We start from the raw sequence: 16,490 nt of genomic DNA, 5'->3' as shown, positions 1-16,490 counted from the left end.
CAAACAGTTCCCTCTGGACCTTTAAAAGTCTAAATCCACGCGGACGAAGTCGCGGGCATCCTTTATCCTTTATTGAAGAATAAAGAGGAGTTAGTTTTTTGCCGAGCGGAGCCACGGATCTTTGCTAGTTGAAATACACAAAGAACTCGTTCCGTATGAAAACTGTGCACCCTTTTATCACTAAGAAGAAACTTTTTTACACATTAAAATGTACTAAAGATTTTAAAAGATCAATAAAAAATATACATAATAAAGATACTGCAATAAAATTTTAAAATTGTTTAAAAATAATTAAAAGATTCCTTATCTTTATATAACACTAATTAAAAAAACCGGCCAAGTACCAGTCAGACTCGCGCATCGAGGGTTCCGTACTCGGGTATTTTTCCGACATTTTGCACGACAAGTGTAAATTAAAAATTTATAACACCCCCGACGATCCAAAGTATTTGAGTTTTCCAAAACATCATTTTCAAATAAATAATTATGTATTTAGGCAACGTCCATCTTGACAGCTTGACATTTGTCTATTGACATAATATTATGAACCTAACGGTTATCTAACCTTCTTTTCTACAAGAAAACTAGAAAAGAGCTGATAACTCTTAAACGGATGAACCAATTTTTTTAGATTATAGCTAAGAACACTCTCGATCAAGCCACCTTTCAAACAAAAAAAACTAAATTAAAATCGGTTCATTCGTTTAGGCGCTACGATGCCACAGACAGATACACAGATACACAGATACACAGATACACAGACACACAGATACACACGTCAAACTTATAACACCCCTCTTTTTGGGTCGGGGGTTAATAAATCAAAAACTATTATGCATAAAAATAAAAATAAATCTGTTTTAGAATATATAGGTAAAGCCCTTTTATATGATACACCCCCCCCCCCCCCCCCCACTTGGTATAGTTATCTTACTTTGAAAATTGAAACACATTTTAATTTTTTTTAATGATGTAACCAGAAATTCGCGGTTTTCGGATTCATTCCTTTACTTGTGCTATAAGACTTACCTACTTCCCAAATTTCATGATTCGAAGTCAACGGGAAGTACCCTATAGGTCTTCTTGACAGACACGACGGACGGACGGACGGACGGACAAACAGACAGACAACGAAGTGATCCTATAAGGATTCCGTTTTTCCTTTTGAGGTACGGACCCCTAAAAATATTTAAAAGAATAACTTTCGCATGTCTCTTATTTCCCCCATGTCGAGTTATTGGAAGGAATGATTGCCGTGATGCCACGGCGTACCTAATTACAAGGTACAAAGTCAAACCACATGAGTAAAGATAAAACAGTCGCGCCTCTACTGAAAGAAAATTTTTAGATAGCACGATATTGATACAGAGCTGGTACGATTTATCGTATGGTGTATTTATTTTATTCTAAGGCTTAGATCTACAGAGCGCACATTGACTTAGCTCTAACTTAAGACACTGTTAAAACGAAACAGTGCTATATAGCTGATATGAATCTGTCTCTTTTTAGCTGAAACTTAAGTCTGAGTAAGTCAAAGTACGCGGTATACATAGATATCAGCCTAAGACAGCTTCGCTGATCTTTAATCGCCGCAATCCGACTAGCAAGAATATTTTACTATTTATTACCTATCTACAGTTGGCGAAAAAAATTTAATTCTGTCTTTTGAATTTGCGCTTTGACTCATATTGAAAAAAGTAAAGGAACAATACCATTCTGCAGATACATTCCCTGCACTGCGGTCAGACTCCAGAGTTTTTTTTACCTGACGCCAGTTGTACTTACACAGGTAACGTAGAAATACCACCTTACAAACATTCAACTTCAACCATCTCAAAATTTCCTTCAGTTTTCTTTAAACCTACCCTACGGACCATTTCTGTTCCTTAATAGGTATCTATGACAACTTGTATTCTCGCATAATATAGATAAACAGATGTAATCGAATAAACTAAAGCTGGAATACCTAAAATTCACATCCTTTTAAAAAATTACTAATTTTAACAATACATACGAGTAGAATACAATTAAATCAAAACAAGAATAAAATTAGTGTCCTCCGATAACTACAACGATTTATCGTTAAAAGTAACATCGGTTTTCTCAAAAACAACTTGAGAGGTAATTCTTCAACGAATTTTCAAGAAAACCTGTCATTATTTGGGACCGTTGGGAGACCCCCGTGATTGCAAATCGGCAAATTAGTGACGTGACACTTATTTATCGACTAGCTGATGCCCGCAGCTTCGCCCGCGTGGATTGGTTTGGTTTGGTTGAAATTTTTTATGAAACAATGTCGCAAAGTTCCTCTATCGATTAAAAAAGAAATGACGCAAATCGGTTCAGAAATCTCGGAGATTTCGGTGTACATAGGTAGAAAAACACAACTCCCTTTTTGAAAGTCGGTTATAAAAGTAGCCTATTTTACGCCCTGGTCAATCCTCTACTTGCCTGTGAAAGTCCCGTCAAAATCGGTTCAGCCGTTCCAAAGATTAGCCTTTTCAAACAGACAGACAGACAGACAGACAGACAGACAGACAGACAGACAGACAGACAGACAGACAGACAAAAATTTTAAAAACGTGTGATTCAGTTATGGTATCGTTCAAATAACCATATGAGCTTAATATGAGGTAGTTATTTCGAAATTACAGACAGACACTCCAATTTTATTTATTAGTATAGATTGGTATCGACACTCGAGGAAATTTGCAAGGAAATTAATCTTTATTGTACTAGTAAAAGAGTAGTGCTGTGAAACTTTAAGGTATCGATAACTTAAAATAAATTCAGCGAACAGGTGCAACTACCGAATGATTTTGGGGAAGTTTACTTTAAATTACACTTTTTTTCGTTAAATAAAAGGCAAAAACCGATAAACAGTATTCGAAAATGGGAAGGCAACCATACGAGCCGCCTGAAAATTCACAAAACTGAGTGCATAATTACATAATCACTCATCCACGATCACTTTAACGATTTTGATTGTACGCTGTCAAAGATTTAATTTACATGTCAAAATGTGGAACTAAACTAATAAGCTTGACTTTAATAAATTATCATGTAATGCGTGTTTGTTAAGTTTTTGCGCCATATTTAATAACTTTATTTGTAACATTGACTTTTTTAAAGACTGCGGTAATAAAAGACATATTAATAAAATGTTTTTTTTTTTAAATGTAAGCAATACATTATTATTATAAGTAGCATTTTTCCTTACCTTTGTCCGCATGGACAAGTTATGCTGTACGACATTCTAGTGGAACCGGTATAATGAATATTGAATACATTTTAATATCTTTGAGTAAGTCAATTTTGACAATAACTGGAGCAGTAATTACTGAAATCTGGGATTTGCTCGAATTTCGTCTCAATTGATCGAGTGGTTTTGCGTGATCGTATAAATAAACAAATATACGGCGATAAGTATAATTCAAATTTATAGAGTAGTAAAGAGTTATAGAATAGAACCTAATATAATGAAATGACGGCTAACCTTCAATAATGGAAAGACAAGAGAAGAAAAAGAATAGAATATAAGAAATGAGAGGAATTTAAAGAAAATATAAAAGGTAAGACATGAGCAAAGTCTGCATTTAAGTCAAGTGCACAGCCCACCGCGTTATAAAGGTGGCCAGTTTCGCGGGCGGCCCGAAGCTTCTTTTCCGAGATTCCGAGTGGTATAATGAAGCCATTACCCCAAGAACAAGCCGAGAGGGCAAGCACATCGGCATGGAAGGAAACAAGACGGTCAAGAGCGAGTAGGGCTCGCACCCTGATAGAGTTCCGTATATCCGTATTTCCAGTTTTACATATTGTACCTACGTATTGGAATTCATTTACTAACTGATTTTCGGATTTAATTCTTTACTTGTGGCACAAGATTAGCTAAATTTTAAGATTTTCGATCACCGATTTTGATAATCAGTCAGTGAGTGGCGGTTTTAGTATCATCATCATCGTGCCCTCTTTGAAACGAAGTATTAGCAGACATCATACGAAAAGCTTCTTTATCTAAAGCCGTCTCTTTGAACTTCGGGTAAGTACCTAAGTAAGCGAATCATACAACTGTAGGGTCGTAAACCTTATTTCAACTTCAAAAAAACTTATTTCATTTTCAGCAATAAAAGGCTATAGACTTTTGATGTAAGTTTCAGATTTGAGGTAACCTCCAATAAATAATGGTCTCTTGACACACGGATAGAGCGACGAACAGACAGTAAGTGATCCTGGAAGGGTAAAAGGGTTTTGTTTGTCCCATTATGAGGTACGGAACCCAAAAAATACCCAAATCGCCCGAAGCGACCTCGTGCGCCGACATGCTGTCTTGCTAACGTAAAATAAAAAAGGTATTCCGAGTTCGTTAGGACTTGTTTCGGTACCGCTTTCGAGCGTTTAGATTCTTTTGTTTCAGATTCCTGACTTCTATGTTGGGCATTGTTTAATGGTTCAGTTCGCCGAGCCATTATATCATTAAACAAAAAGTATGGTATACAATGCTTTATTAACTAAGAATAATATCATACTGAATTATAGTTTTTTCGGCGAATTGTTTGGAAAATGAGAATTTCAGGATCATTGGAGTCAAATAATGATTTTTTTTTTTTAATTTAGAGATGTCGTGATTAAATGGTAAGTTATGCTGTTATCGTAATACCTTATCCAGATTGATTCTCAGTAATATTGACCATTAAAAACAGAAGAAAGAAAACCATACGACGTTAATCATTTCACATGGAATATGTATGCTTTCTGTACAAATACTATAAAACTCTCACATGCCACTTTTTTCAATTTACAACCAAACAAGTATTCGATCAATTTCGAATACACGGGATCCCGGGATCAAAATATTAATTAATTACCGCCTTTCAAAAGAATAAGCAATTCACGTCATTAGAGCCCCAAACTCGGCTAGATAAAGAATTTGTGATGACAAAGCGCATTCAGTGAGGAGGCTTGGTTAAATTATTTTGTAATAGACGAGTGTACCGTTACATTGGATATAAGAAATGTTTGTCGGCGTTCCGATCGAAAAAACACCTACCTACACGTATTTATATATTTAATTCAAGTAATGGAAAATCAATCAGGTTTTAGATACTGGCTGTAGTAGTAAGTACACTAGGATGCCGATAGAAAGTGTACAAACTTATCAGGTAGGTCTTACAGCACAGGTAAATGAAAAAATCCGCAAACCGTGAATTTGCGGTTACATCACTGAAAAAAAAAAATTAAAATGTGTTTCAATTTTCAAAGTAAGATAATTACACCAAGTGACATATCATTTCAAAGGGCTTTACTTGTACATTCTAAAACAGATTTTTATTTATTTTTAAGCTTAATAGTTTTTGATTTATCGTGCAAAATGTCCGAAAAAATACCCAAGTACGGAACCCTCGGTGCGCGAGTCTAACTCGCACTTGGTCTGTTTTTTTTAAAGAAGGTTAAAACATTGAAATGTTTGAAATGAATATGCAATGGCTTAAAATTACAATAACTCCAAACAAAATTCCATTAGACCACGTAGGTACAATCATCTGGATTGTATTCTAAAATCTAAACACAATCAAGATTCAGGCGTCGTCATCGACCGAGTAGCCCAACATGTTAATCCGAGATCATTATGACGATAAAGACATGCGGTGATTACCCTACAATGCGAGACAAAAAAAATCCGTAATCAATTCGAGAGGGCTTTAAGAAAGCGACAAAATTACGCCCACGATCTGGTTCCAAGGACCAGAATAATTTGTAATAAGAAAAAACTCGACCAAGTGCGAGTCGGATTCGCACACGAAGGGTTCCGTAGCATCGTAGAAGAAATAACGCTTTTTAATTTTTTTTAACTTTGAAATACATATTTATTATTCGTTTTTGTAGAGGCAATTCTGTGAAAATTTCCAACTCTCTACCTATTACGGTTCACGAGATACAGCCCGCTGATAGATAGACGGATGGATGAACGGACAGCGGAGACTTTGTATTAGGGTCCCATTGGCACGCTTTGAGTACGGAACCCCAAAAAATTGTATAAATATTTCATTGTCTCTGTTTAATAAATCATCTGTGTGATATAATTAATAGTTAACAACACTTAACTATGAGATAAGAATTATGTTAATGTTTGAAATAAATGTAATGTTAATCTAGTTAATAATAAAGTATTGAAGTATGTAATAAAGTATTGAAGTAAGTACTAAAATCTCCGACATAACCTTCGGAGCGTTGGTAATCTAAATGGACAGCATCAATAACAACCTATGATAACAACTTCAATATATTGCATGTTCGTTTGATAAAATATATTGTCACACTCATCGAAATATATCGGCGGTTGAAAATGGTCACACATTAGTCCATCCATCCAAACACTTCTAATCGTCTACACTTTTTAAACATAATAAACCAAGGCGGGAATACTCATCTCTTAAAAAACACCGCCACTCAACACCGTCCGTATCAAAATCACATTAAGACATTCAAAAACCCACCACATTATACCAAACCAGTACGTACGCGTTTCCATTCGTATCTTTCGAGGTACTTCTAATAACTCAATCCTTACTAAATTATATAGAACCGAGAGCGGCCCATCACTATCATTAAAGAACATTCAATGTAATGTGGTGCGTCTTTTTAAATTACCTCGGCGACGTCACAAGTTAATAATGTGTGGAGAATCGTGTAACGAGCCTGGGAAGTGTAAAGCTTGAAAATCTTTGATAGATGCTTTGAAATTAGAGTGGCCGTTGTTTTTTGAGACACTTATGTAAAAACTAGCATATGTCAACGACTTCGTCTGCGTGGACAACACAAATTTGAAAACCCTGTTTTATCTTCTTTATTGAATTTTCAAAAATCTTTTCTTGGTGGATGTCTACTTCATAATAGCTATCAGCATGCTAAATTTTAGCCCAATCCATCCCGTAGTTTGAGCTGTGCGTTGATAAATCAATCAGTCAGTCAATCACCTTTTCACTAATCATTTAGAGTGTCTATAATTTTACAGTAAACCTAATCTACCTATCCATATCAAGTATAGAGGCTAATTTTATCCCAGAAAATCAAAAAGTTCCCGCAAGATTTTATGAAATTGCGCGTATCATCTAAATGTCCAAATATAATTAATTTATTTGTTTAAATACTTTATTGCTTATAAACTATGACACATAGTAAAGTACAGGAAAAATAGCAGACAAAGGGCGGCCTTATTACTATAGTGACCTCTTCCAGGCTGACGCCATAAATTGAGACCCCTTCGGATTTTCAAAATTTCACCCAAGCAAAACTGGCACGCATAAAATAAAATACTAATAAAAATATAGCACTTCATAAATAATAATCATTAAATAAAGTTTATTATTAAAGAGCTTTGCATAATTAGGAATAGCCAATGGAATAGCTATCAACTAGCTATCTAAACATTATATTAAGTAGTGTTGATTATTACTTATTAGTGTTGAAAACCAATATCGATAAAATTAATTAATCATTAAATTTAAGTAATAAATTTATTAATCATTCAATATTATTTGATTTTTATTTTCTTCAATTTTTTTAAGTGTTAACTTGTATGCATCGAGAACAGTAAAATTATTGTCAATTTGTTATAGGTGTCAGTTTTTTTGCTACGTTTTTGGAGTTTGAAAGCGCCTAGTCGAACCTACATACAGTAATAAATTGAATCAAAATTTGTTGAGTAAGGTCGGGTTGAGCGGTAAGCCAGGTCCTGGCTTACGGCTCAACCCGACCTTCCGGGTAAAATCTAGCCTTAGCATAAAACTTATTTTATACTTGATTAGCTATTTTCCTCAAGATCGTTCACTTGCTTTAGGTTTTTTAAAGATCTCGCTAAAAGAATTTTCCAAAATCTTAATACAGCCCTAAGATTTTTAAGGAATAATCTCCAAATTTCAAAGATCTCTACAGGTCAGCAAATTTAGTCTGTACCTATGTCTGTCTGTCAAACAATCAGTCACAGAACTGAGATGATTACATGATACAATCTATCAAAATTTTCTCAACTAGGTGCCACATACAAGCACTGTGCCTGTGTTTAATGTACAATTCAATACAAGAAGCCCAATCACTTAAAAACGTATCAGCTTTCGTTTGCCAACACCTATCATTTCGCACACACAAACCTCGCGTACGTTATACACATATTCGTCACGTTGTAATAACAATATACCTGTCTGTGCCTCCGTCAGAGAGATAGCACTCACTGGAGGAGCAAACCTCATACATTAAACGCACATAGTTTAGAAATTTTGTATTTTGTGATAAGGCTCCATAAAGTGCTCATTATATAATACCTAATACCTATTAGAATATCTGTACTAAAAAGTAAACATTTTAAAATTTGTATATCTTTTAATTGCTATAGTCATATTATGGCAAAAATAGGAATAGAATTGGTAGAAAAAATCAAGAAGTTAGACAGAAGATGTACTTATTTTGCGAAAGTTATATCTATATTTTTTTTAATGAACTGAATTTATAATAATATTCTTAATCCAATTTGTCACTAGCCACAGTGTAAGGAACGCTATGATTGGCTGACACTCTCTCACTATTACCTAACACTGTTGCTTCAAGAACACCATAAATTCAGCTAATCATAACAATTTTGAATATAACAATACGAAAATTACAACTTTCATGTTAAGGCGTATCCAGTACCAGTTTACTGATGGACACAAAGCATAACTGTTACTTGTACATCAGGCAACTGAGGCAACTTTGCGGAACATTACTGCCTCTAGTACTGCTGCAACTCCGTGATCTTAGTCTTCGTTTTGTGGTACCACGCCCCGACCATTATTGTCGAAGAAAGCATAGGGATGTTATCGAATGCATTGATATCCTCGCGTGATATTATTGTGCTTTTGTTTCGTTCGCTGTAATGAAGTGTTCTTGTTTGTTCGATCCATTATTTCGTGTTGAGTTCGATTGTATAATTTGTTTTCTTGCCTTCTCAATAATTTATATGAAGGAATGTATTGTTGCTATACTATATGCTTCGAGATTAAGTCAGATCTTGATTAAAACTTGTTTATATCTCATGACTGTGTAGCTTCTCTTATAATTGTCTCAATCTACAACAGATGTCTAAATAAATAAATTAATTAATTTAAAACTTTCAGATCTAAACTCAAGTTGTTTAAAATATCAATAAAGCTTAGTTTCTGTTCTCGTTGGTTAAATGTTATTGTAGAGTCAGCCAAAACTTATTAATAAAGATGGATTCAGGTGGTATGGTAACTTTTTAAGTTACGAAAAGCTCTATATTTAGGTACATTCTTTAACTGCAAACTAAAAAGTTTAAATGCTACATACAATGGAATACATTCTAAGTTTGAAATACATATATGGATTCCCGTGGTGGCACCTACCCAGTCGGCAACAGCAATAAATATTGTATTAACTATTAATATTATTTTATTGCATAAGGGGTCATAACTCTCACCACCACATTTTGTAAACTCATGTACAATTTACCACACATTTATCTCCCGATCCGCCTTTTTCTTGTTTATTTGTATTCGTTTAACTTTGATAACTAGATCGCCGCATAATATCAGACCAATAGTCATGAATATTTATCTACATTCAATATTCGATAATAAATTTGAAGTCTCATAAACACCTGTCAAATACTAGAAAACTGAACATAACTTGCCATAAATTAAGAACGATTACTTATGCATCATTCTGATAAATAAAATTACTACTCTAGATATAGTTATAAAAAGAATCTGTAATTATAACATACACAAATAAATCACATATAAATAGAAACGTTTTTCTAATCAAAGATTTTTTTAAATCTATCATCAAGTAAATCTACTTTTTGGCAACTCAGCTCAAGTAAACATTACAGAATTGTTTTTTTAAGAAGTACAAACACGAACATGTTTTTTATTTTGTCTTCATGCCAATAATCCAAATGTATAGTCATGTAAGATGTTTATGCGAGCTAGCTTTATTATTACTTAGATAATGCTAGCGACTTCATCCGTGTGGCCTTGGTTGTTTAAAAATCCCGTGGAAACTCTTTTATTTTTAACCGAATTCCAAAAAGGAAGTGGTGCTCAATTCGGATCCTTTTTTATGCATGTATATCCATTTTTTTTTCAGGTTTTTGATTTTGGATTTTTGATTGGTTTTGGACCAATTTGCAAAATACATTTTAATTCATCCAGGATAAAAATGTCCTTCGGGATTTAAGCTATGTCTGTACCAATCGGTTAGTGTTAAAATCGGTTATGTGGATGGGGCGTGAACAGATACGAGACGACAAATAGACGCACTTTCGAATGAATAGCATTAAATGAATATTTTTTATCGTTATCGATATTATTTTTGCAATCCCTAGCGGAGCGCGTTCTGCGACTTTATCACCCGGGGACTGAACGTGCACTCGGCGCGTACTTATTAGCTTGTATTTATTTATTTCAATGCCCTTAGGCCTTAGATTCCAACTATTGAGAGGTGAAAATGGTATCTTCTAGGAACTTGAGTCTCGTTCTTAGCAACTATGTACTTCACTACCCATATTATAATATTAATAAATAATAATTAACGCGAAAGTATGTTTGTTTTTGGTTTACAGGTTTGTTGGTTTTTGTCCTTCAATCACGCTACAACGGAGCAACGGATAGACGTGATATTTGGCATGAATATAAGTCAAAGTCAAAGTCAAATAGTTTATTCAAAGAACTGTTATATTGTACAATTTTTGACTGTCAATTGTTGGATTTGTAAGATGATGTAGTGGTGATAATTAATTACGTAAACTTAAAACTAAAGCAATATGTAGTAAAATATAGTAAAATATAAAGTATAGTGACATAGGCTACTTTGTAACGCGGAGTATCAAAAATTCTACTAGCTAAGTAGGAGAAAATATTAAGACAAGTGTAAATTAAAAATTTATTACACCCCCAACAAGTGAAGGTAACAGTAACTAGAAAAGAGCTATTAACTTTTAAACGGCTGAACCGATTTTCTTGGATTATAATTAAGAACACTCTCGATCAAGCCACCTTTCAAACAAAAAAAACTAAATTAAAATTGGTTCATTACTTTAGGAGCTACGATGCCACAGACAGATACACAGATACACACGTCAAACTTATAACACCCCTCTTTTTCGGTCGGGGCTTAAAAATAAATAGATAAAAATGATGTGCCTCCAAAATTTGGATACCAGGGCACCATGGCCGATGGGAGATGACAAACAGGCAAATGTTTGCGGAGGCAGTTTGCCGTGACGCCTCGCTGCAGCTTACTGCGCAAGTCAATATTTACCTGCGCCCGCGCACGTAGGGTTGACTAAAACTTGTTTTATTTTTAATACTTACACAAGTTAATTTCAGTTCCCATGATTTTTTTATTATACATCTTAACTTGAAGAAAACATCATGAGGAGACCCGCATGCCTGAGCTTTCCTCACAATATAGAAAGAGAGCCAGCAGGTGCCAGACCTTCGTTATTTTATAAAAGACGAAAGTTTCACTACCTATTGTCCCCAGCACAGGGAGGAACGATCAGCGACTATGAAGTTTGGATCATCATTTTTTACGCTTACTTCGGAATCACACTAATATTATAAAGGAGAAAGTTTGTATGTGTGTGTGTGTGTGTGTGTGTATGTTTGTTACTTCTTCACGCAAAAACTACTGGACGGATTGGGCTGAAATTTAGAATGGAGAGAGATTATACCCTGGATTAGCACATAGGCTACTTTTTATCCCGGAAAATCAAAGAGTTCCCACGGGAATTTTAAAAACCTACATCCACGCGAACGAAGTCGCGGGTATCAGCTAGTAGTATTAGAAATCACTTCATGCATTGCCAAACACTTGTGTCGTGGCAAGTCCGACCAATAATAGTCTTTTCAAAAATGTATGATGTCAACTGCCAAAATGATGGTGTTTTGTCTTCAAGTTTTCTAATAATAAAATATCGAACTTGCTACAGTGACAGCCCTGACATGCCCAAACTTACGAACGTGAAGCTTTTATAGAGCAAACGTTACAAGACACCCTTTCCATTGCTCAGTTAAAACACCACGTTTACTTTATAACCCGTGTTTGCCAATCATTGGACGTTGATGTGATAAGGAGAATAAATATGTCACTTGTTAAAACAGAGCTGAAATAATTTGACGACAGTTTTTATTTTTTTTGTTTAAATAAGTGAGAGCCTTGGGTTATTTATCAGTACTAATTTTTTTATTATATTTTAATGTTTGTTTTATCTTTAACTCTAGAAGTAAGTGACATAGAAAATTCTAGAGACGTGGGACCCGTAACTGTAGTAAGGAATTTAAGATAACTTTTGAACACATTTGAAGTTACATAATATTCCTACCTACTTAGGTATAATAGGAACTTAGTGATTAGTTCGGAGTTTTTGTAAATCTTGCATTAAAATCGGCCCAGTAGTTTACGCGCTACGGTGGAACATACATAGATACAAAAAAACATACATACATCGGCACATAAATACATAGATTGCCATAATCATACCTTCCTTATGGCTTTGGCGTAGTCGAGTGAAAAAATTTATTAATAACTTAAAATTTAAAAACCCCCGACACAAAAACCTCTATAAGAAAACTAGAAAAGAGCTTATAACTTTCAAACGGCTGAACCGATTTTCTTCGATTATAGGAGCTACGATGCCACAGACATACACAGATATACACGCCCTTTTTTGGGTCGGGGGTTAAGAAACGCGTAGTATTAGCAAGGAAAACCTACTTATTTTACCTACTTTCAGTTTGACGCATCTAAGTAGAATTTCTATAAGATTTTAACTTACCGACACAAAAAAGGGGTTAAACTAAATGAGGTAACTTCTTGACATGATGTCAAAAATCAATATTGACCCACGTGATCCAGAATCCATAATATCAATAAGCTACCGTTTGCCTCCCAGCCTCGCTTGGTCAATATTGGTTATGCTTAAAGCCTTTCCTGGTATTACATTTAGTAACCCTGCTATTGGACAACCTTCTTCACAGGAACACGGTAAAATAACCCTTAATAAGATACATATAAAGAGTATAAAAACTCAGCACACTTATTTTGAGGCATTGATACTAAATTAAGGAAAAATGACCCGTAATATGAAGGTTTTAAAGCTTAACTTACATTAATTTTTTCTCTACACAGCAAAATATACATAGAGACCTATTATCGTATACAAGAAGTTAAGACTTAATACACAGGCAGCCTTATAACTGTATGAGACTCTAGGTCTAAAGTCTAGACTCTAGACTAGACAGCTTGTATAGATGGAGATAGAAATTCTCATGCAGGTAAAATGTAAGCTTTCTAGGACAAAAATGTATTAAAAAAAATTATTATTATCTCCAACAGTCTTTTTTCACCTCATTTGCGGTTTTCAAGAGGGATTTAGCCAAAGTACTTATACAACTTTGTAAGGATTGTTTGAAAAAGTGATGTCCCCATTCGATCGATTTTTTAGGGTTCCGTACCAAGGGTGCCAGCGGGACCCTATTACCATAGCTTTATATTACTAAGCATTCGTCCGTCCTTCTATCCGTCTGTCTGTCTGTCAGTCTCGTGAAATTTTCACAGAACGTGTATTTCTATTGCCGCTATAACAATAAATAATAAAAATTTCAAAATGGCCGTCACGAAAATAAAAAGTTAACAAGTGTTATTGGTTATGCGATGGTACGGAACCCTTCGTGTTCGAACCCGACTCGCACTTGACTGTTTTTTATAAAACTCGCCTTATTATAGGATATGACAAGTTGAATGTTTAACAATAGGATGTAGGGATTAGGGGATATTATTGGGAAGACATTTTAAAGTAGGTACCTAGAAATATTTTAATAGAAAAAGTGCGGGTTTATTTGATGTTTTTTTTACCTTTTTTACCTATGTAAGAAAGAAAAGTAGAAATTCAAATTTTTCATCAATATTATTGGTAGGTAGGTACTTAAATAATAAGAGTATGTTACAGGAGTTATTAAACAATTAAAAAATTAAACAGTTTCATTTCTTTGTTTACATTTTGATCTCGAATTAAGTATTAGGTATATAATTCGGAGAAGAAAGTCTGCATTTTTAAAATCGGAGTTTGAAGTCGAACTTTTAGTACAGTGGGTGTTAGCCGTTCGAAACTTTATACCTAAGGGTACCATGGCTATAGCCATAAAACAATGGTTTGTAATTAATGCTTTGGGGGCTCGGCCCGTTCAAGCTCATGTTATTATCTTGCGTTTCAAATACATAATAAAAACGTAAATCTTTTGTTTGTGAACGCCAGAGTTAGGTATGGTTGGGTTTCTATGAAGAGAGATGGAAGTTTTAGTATGTTCCTAACTAGGTGTACCTACTTAAATGTTTTAAATCCGTTTAAGCCCGTTCTTATCACAAAATGAGGCATATAATATAATATCCTTTAGCAGATTGGAAATATTACTCTATTTTTTATTTTAACAATTTCATCTAAAAACTTTTGGGCTGTGAATCTAAGTGAAATTTTGTTTAAAATTAAATTCTTACTTAGACGATATGAGTTGTTACAAATAAGCTAAAAATTGTTTAATATTTTTCAAGTAAGTATATTATACATACAGGTGTGATAGAGACTTGAATTTTCTCTTGAATTTGAATTATTTGAATACTTGATAGCTAAATTATTCATGAATTTTCGTAATTTTAATTTCTTAGTACAATTCAATAAGTATGAGAGACCATAAAAGTTTGAGAGAAAAATAAAAACATATCAAAATAAAATTTTGAAAAGAAATTGAAGATTTTGAATTTCGAAAACGGAATAAAAAGAAATATTTATTATAATAAAAGATATATTTAGTTACGGACCAGAAAACTTTGAGTAGGTGTTTAGAATTTTAAAAAAATATGATGCTTATACCACCAAAGTAAATTATGCTGATACATTCAACTAACAACTTAATTCAAGTATAAAGTTATCACTTAATGGTAGGTACATTTCTATTTTCTAGTTGCATCATATTGGGCCGAAACATTTCTTGTTCAAACACCCGGGAATCGAAGTCGCCCACTCGCATTCCAAAAACTGGTTTCCATGTGGAATTAGCTATTAGTGCACTGAGTTTTATAGCGTGACCTAGGGTCGACAGCGTTGCACTAAGAACTGCAATAAATGGTAGTAGGTACTTAGGTTAACTAGTTTATTAGTAAGTAGCTGAGAACACTTGAGTCGAGTCACTTAAAGGAAAAGTAGTTGCTTAGCTATGTAGTAGACTCAGTTCAGACTCAACTTGGTACTTGCCAGGTTTATTCCAAAGCTAAGCCTGGCAGTCTAGAGAAGCAATAGATAGTACCAGTCTTGGGAATCATGCCTATTAATGATCAATCAGATCAGGGTTTCTTACAGACAGACAGACTTACGGACAGACGGATAGACAGACAGACAGAAACACTTTTGCATTTATAATATTATTAGTAATTAGTAAAATTTAGTAAAAATAGTAAATTAGTAATATTAGTAATTAGTAATATTAGTAATTAGTATATTAGTAATTAGTATGGATAGCGGAAACTACCATTATGTGATAATGATTTTTAAAATTCACTGTTTATTTTTTCCTGAAACAGATTTTATAAGGGCCCATGAAATTTTAAAATTCTGAAAGTGGTCCGTGGCTGCCAAAAGTTTGGAAAACCCTGAATTAGATGGAGGGCCTATAACTTTTTTTAATTTATAGACTAGCGCTTGACCAGACCTTCTGGCAAGTGATGATGCTCTCTAAAACGGAGCGCACCTGATAGTGATACTTATTCACTCTAATCTTTAAAGTCTTTTTAACCCCCGACACAAAAAGAGGGGTGTTATAAGTTTGACGTGTGTATCTGTGTATCTGTGTGCCTGTGTATCTGTGTATCTGTCTGTGGCATCGTAGCTCCTAAACTAATGCACCGATTTTAATTTAGTTTTTTTTGTTTGAAAGGGGGCTTGATCGAGAGTGTTCTTAGCTATAATCCAAGAAAATCGGTTCAGCCGTTTGAAAGTTATCAGCTCTTTTCTAGTTACTGTAACCTTCACTTGTCGGGGGTTTATAAATTTTTAATTTACACTTGTTGCCTCATATATTAATGCATATTCCAATCTAGACCATTGTATGTTTGTCGTCAAGTGCAAGTCAAAACGATCCAACCAATTTTATAAAAAAACTAGAGGATGCCGGCGACTTCTTCCGTGTGGATTTAGGTTTTTGAAGATACCGTGGTAACTGTTTGATTTTCCGGGATAAAATGCCTATATCAATTACAGGGACGCAAGCTACCTCGGTACCTTTCATACAAATCGGTTAAGCGGATGGCTTTTTAGGAATCCCGTGGGAACTCTTTGTTTTTCCGGGATATAAGGTAACCCTGTACCAAATTTCGTCAGAATCGGTTAAACTGTTGGGCCGTGAAAAGACAGACAGACAGACACACTTTCGCATTTATAA

At 34.4% G+C, this 16,490-nt stretch overlaps 1 protein-coding gene and 1 long non-coding RNA gene across 3 annotated transcripts in view; one reads left to right on the top strand and one right to left on the bottom strand.

Moving 5' to 3' along the window:
• LOC123877245 (transcriptional activator cubitus interruptus) overlaps positions 1-16,490 on the bottom strand; it is a 156,979-nt gene that overhangs the window by 127,186 nt on the left and 13,303 nt on the right. The gene's annotated exons all lie outside the window — the stretch shown is intronic.
• Positions 1,839-11,885, top strand: LOC123877265. Its single transcript, XR_006798544.1, has 3 exons — positions 1,839-1,848; positions 5,140-5,142; positions 11,837-11,885. It is a non-coding gene; the product is annotated as an uncharacterized LOC123877265 (long non-coding RNA).

Source organism: Maniola jurtina, chromosome 23, assembly GCF_905333055.1.
Source record: "Maniola jurtina chromosome 23, ilManJurt1.1, whole genome shotgun sequence".
Lineage (NCBI taxonomy): Eukaryota > Metazoa > Arthropoda > Insecta > Lepidoptera > Nymphalidae > Maniola > Maniola jurtina.
The sequence above is the reverse complement of the archived record's forward strand: the minus strand, read 5'-3'. Positions and strand labels throughout refer to the sequence as shown.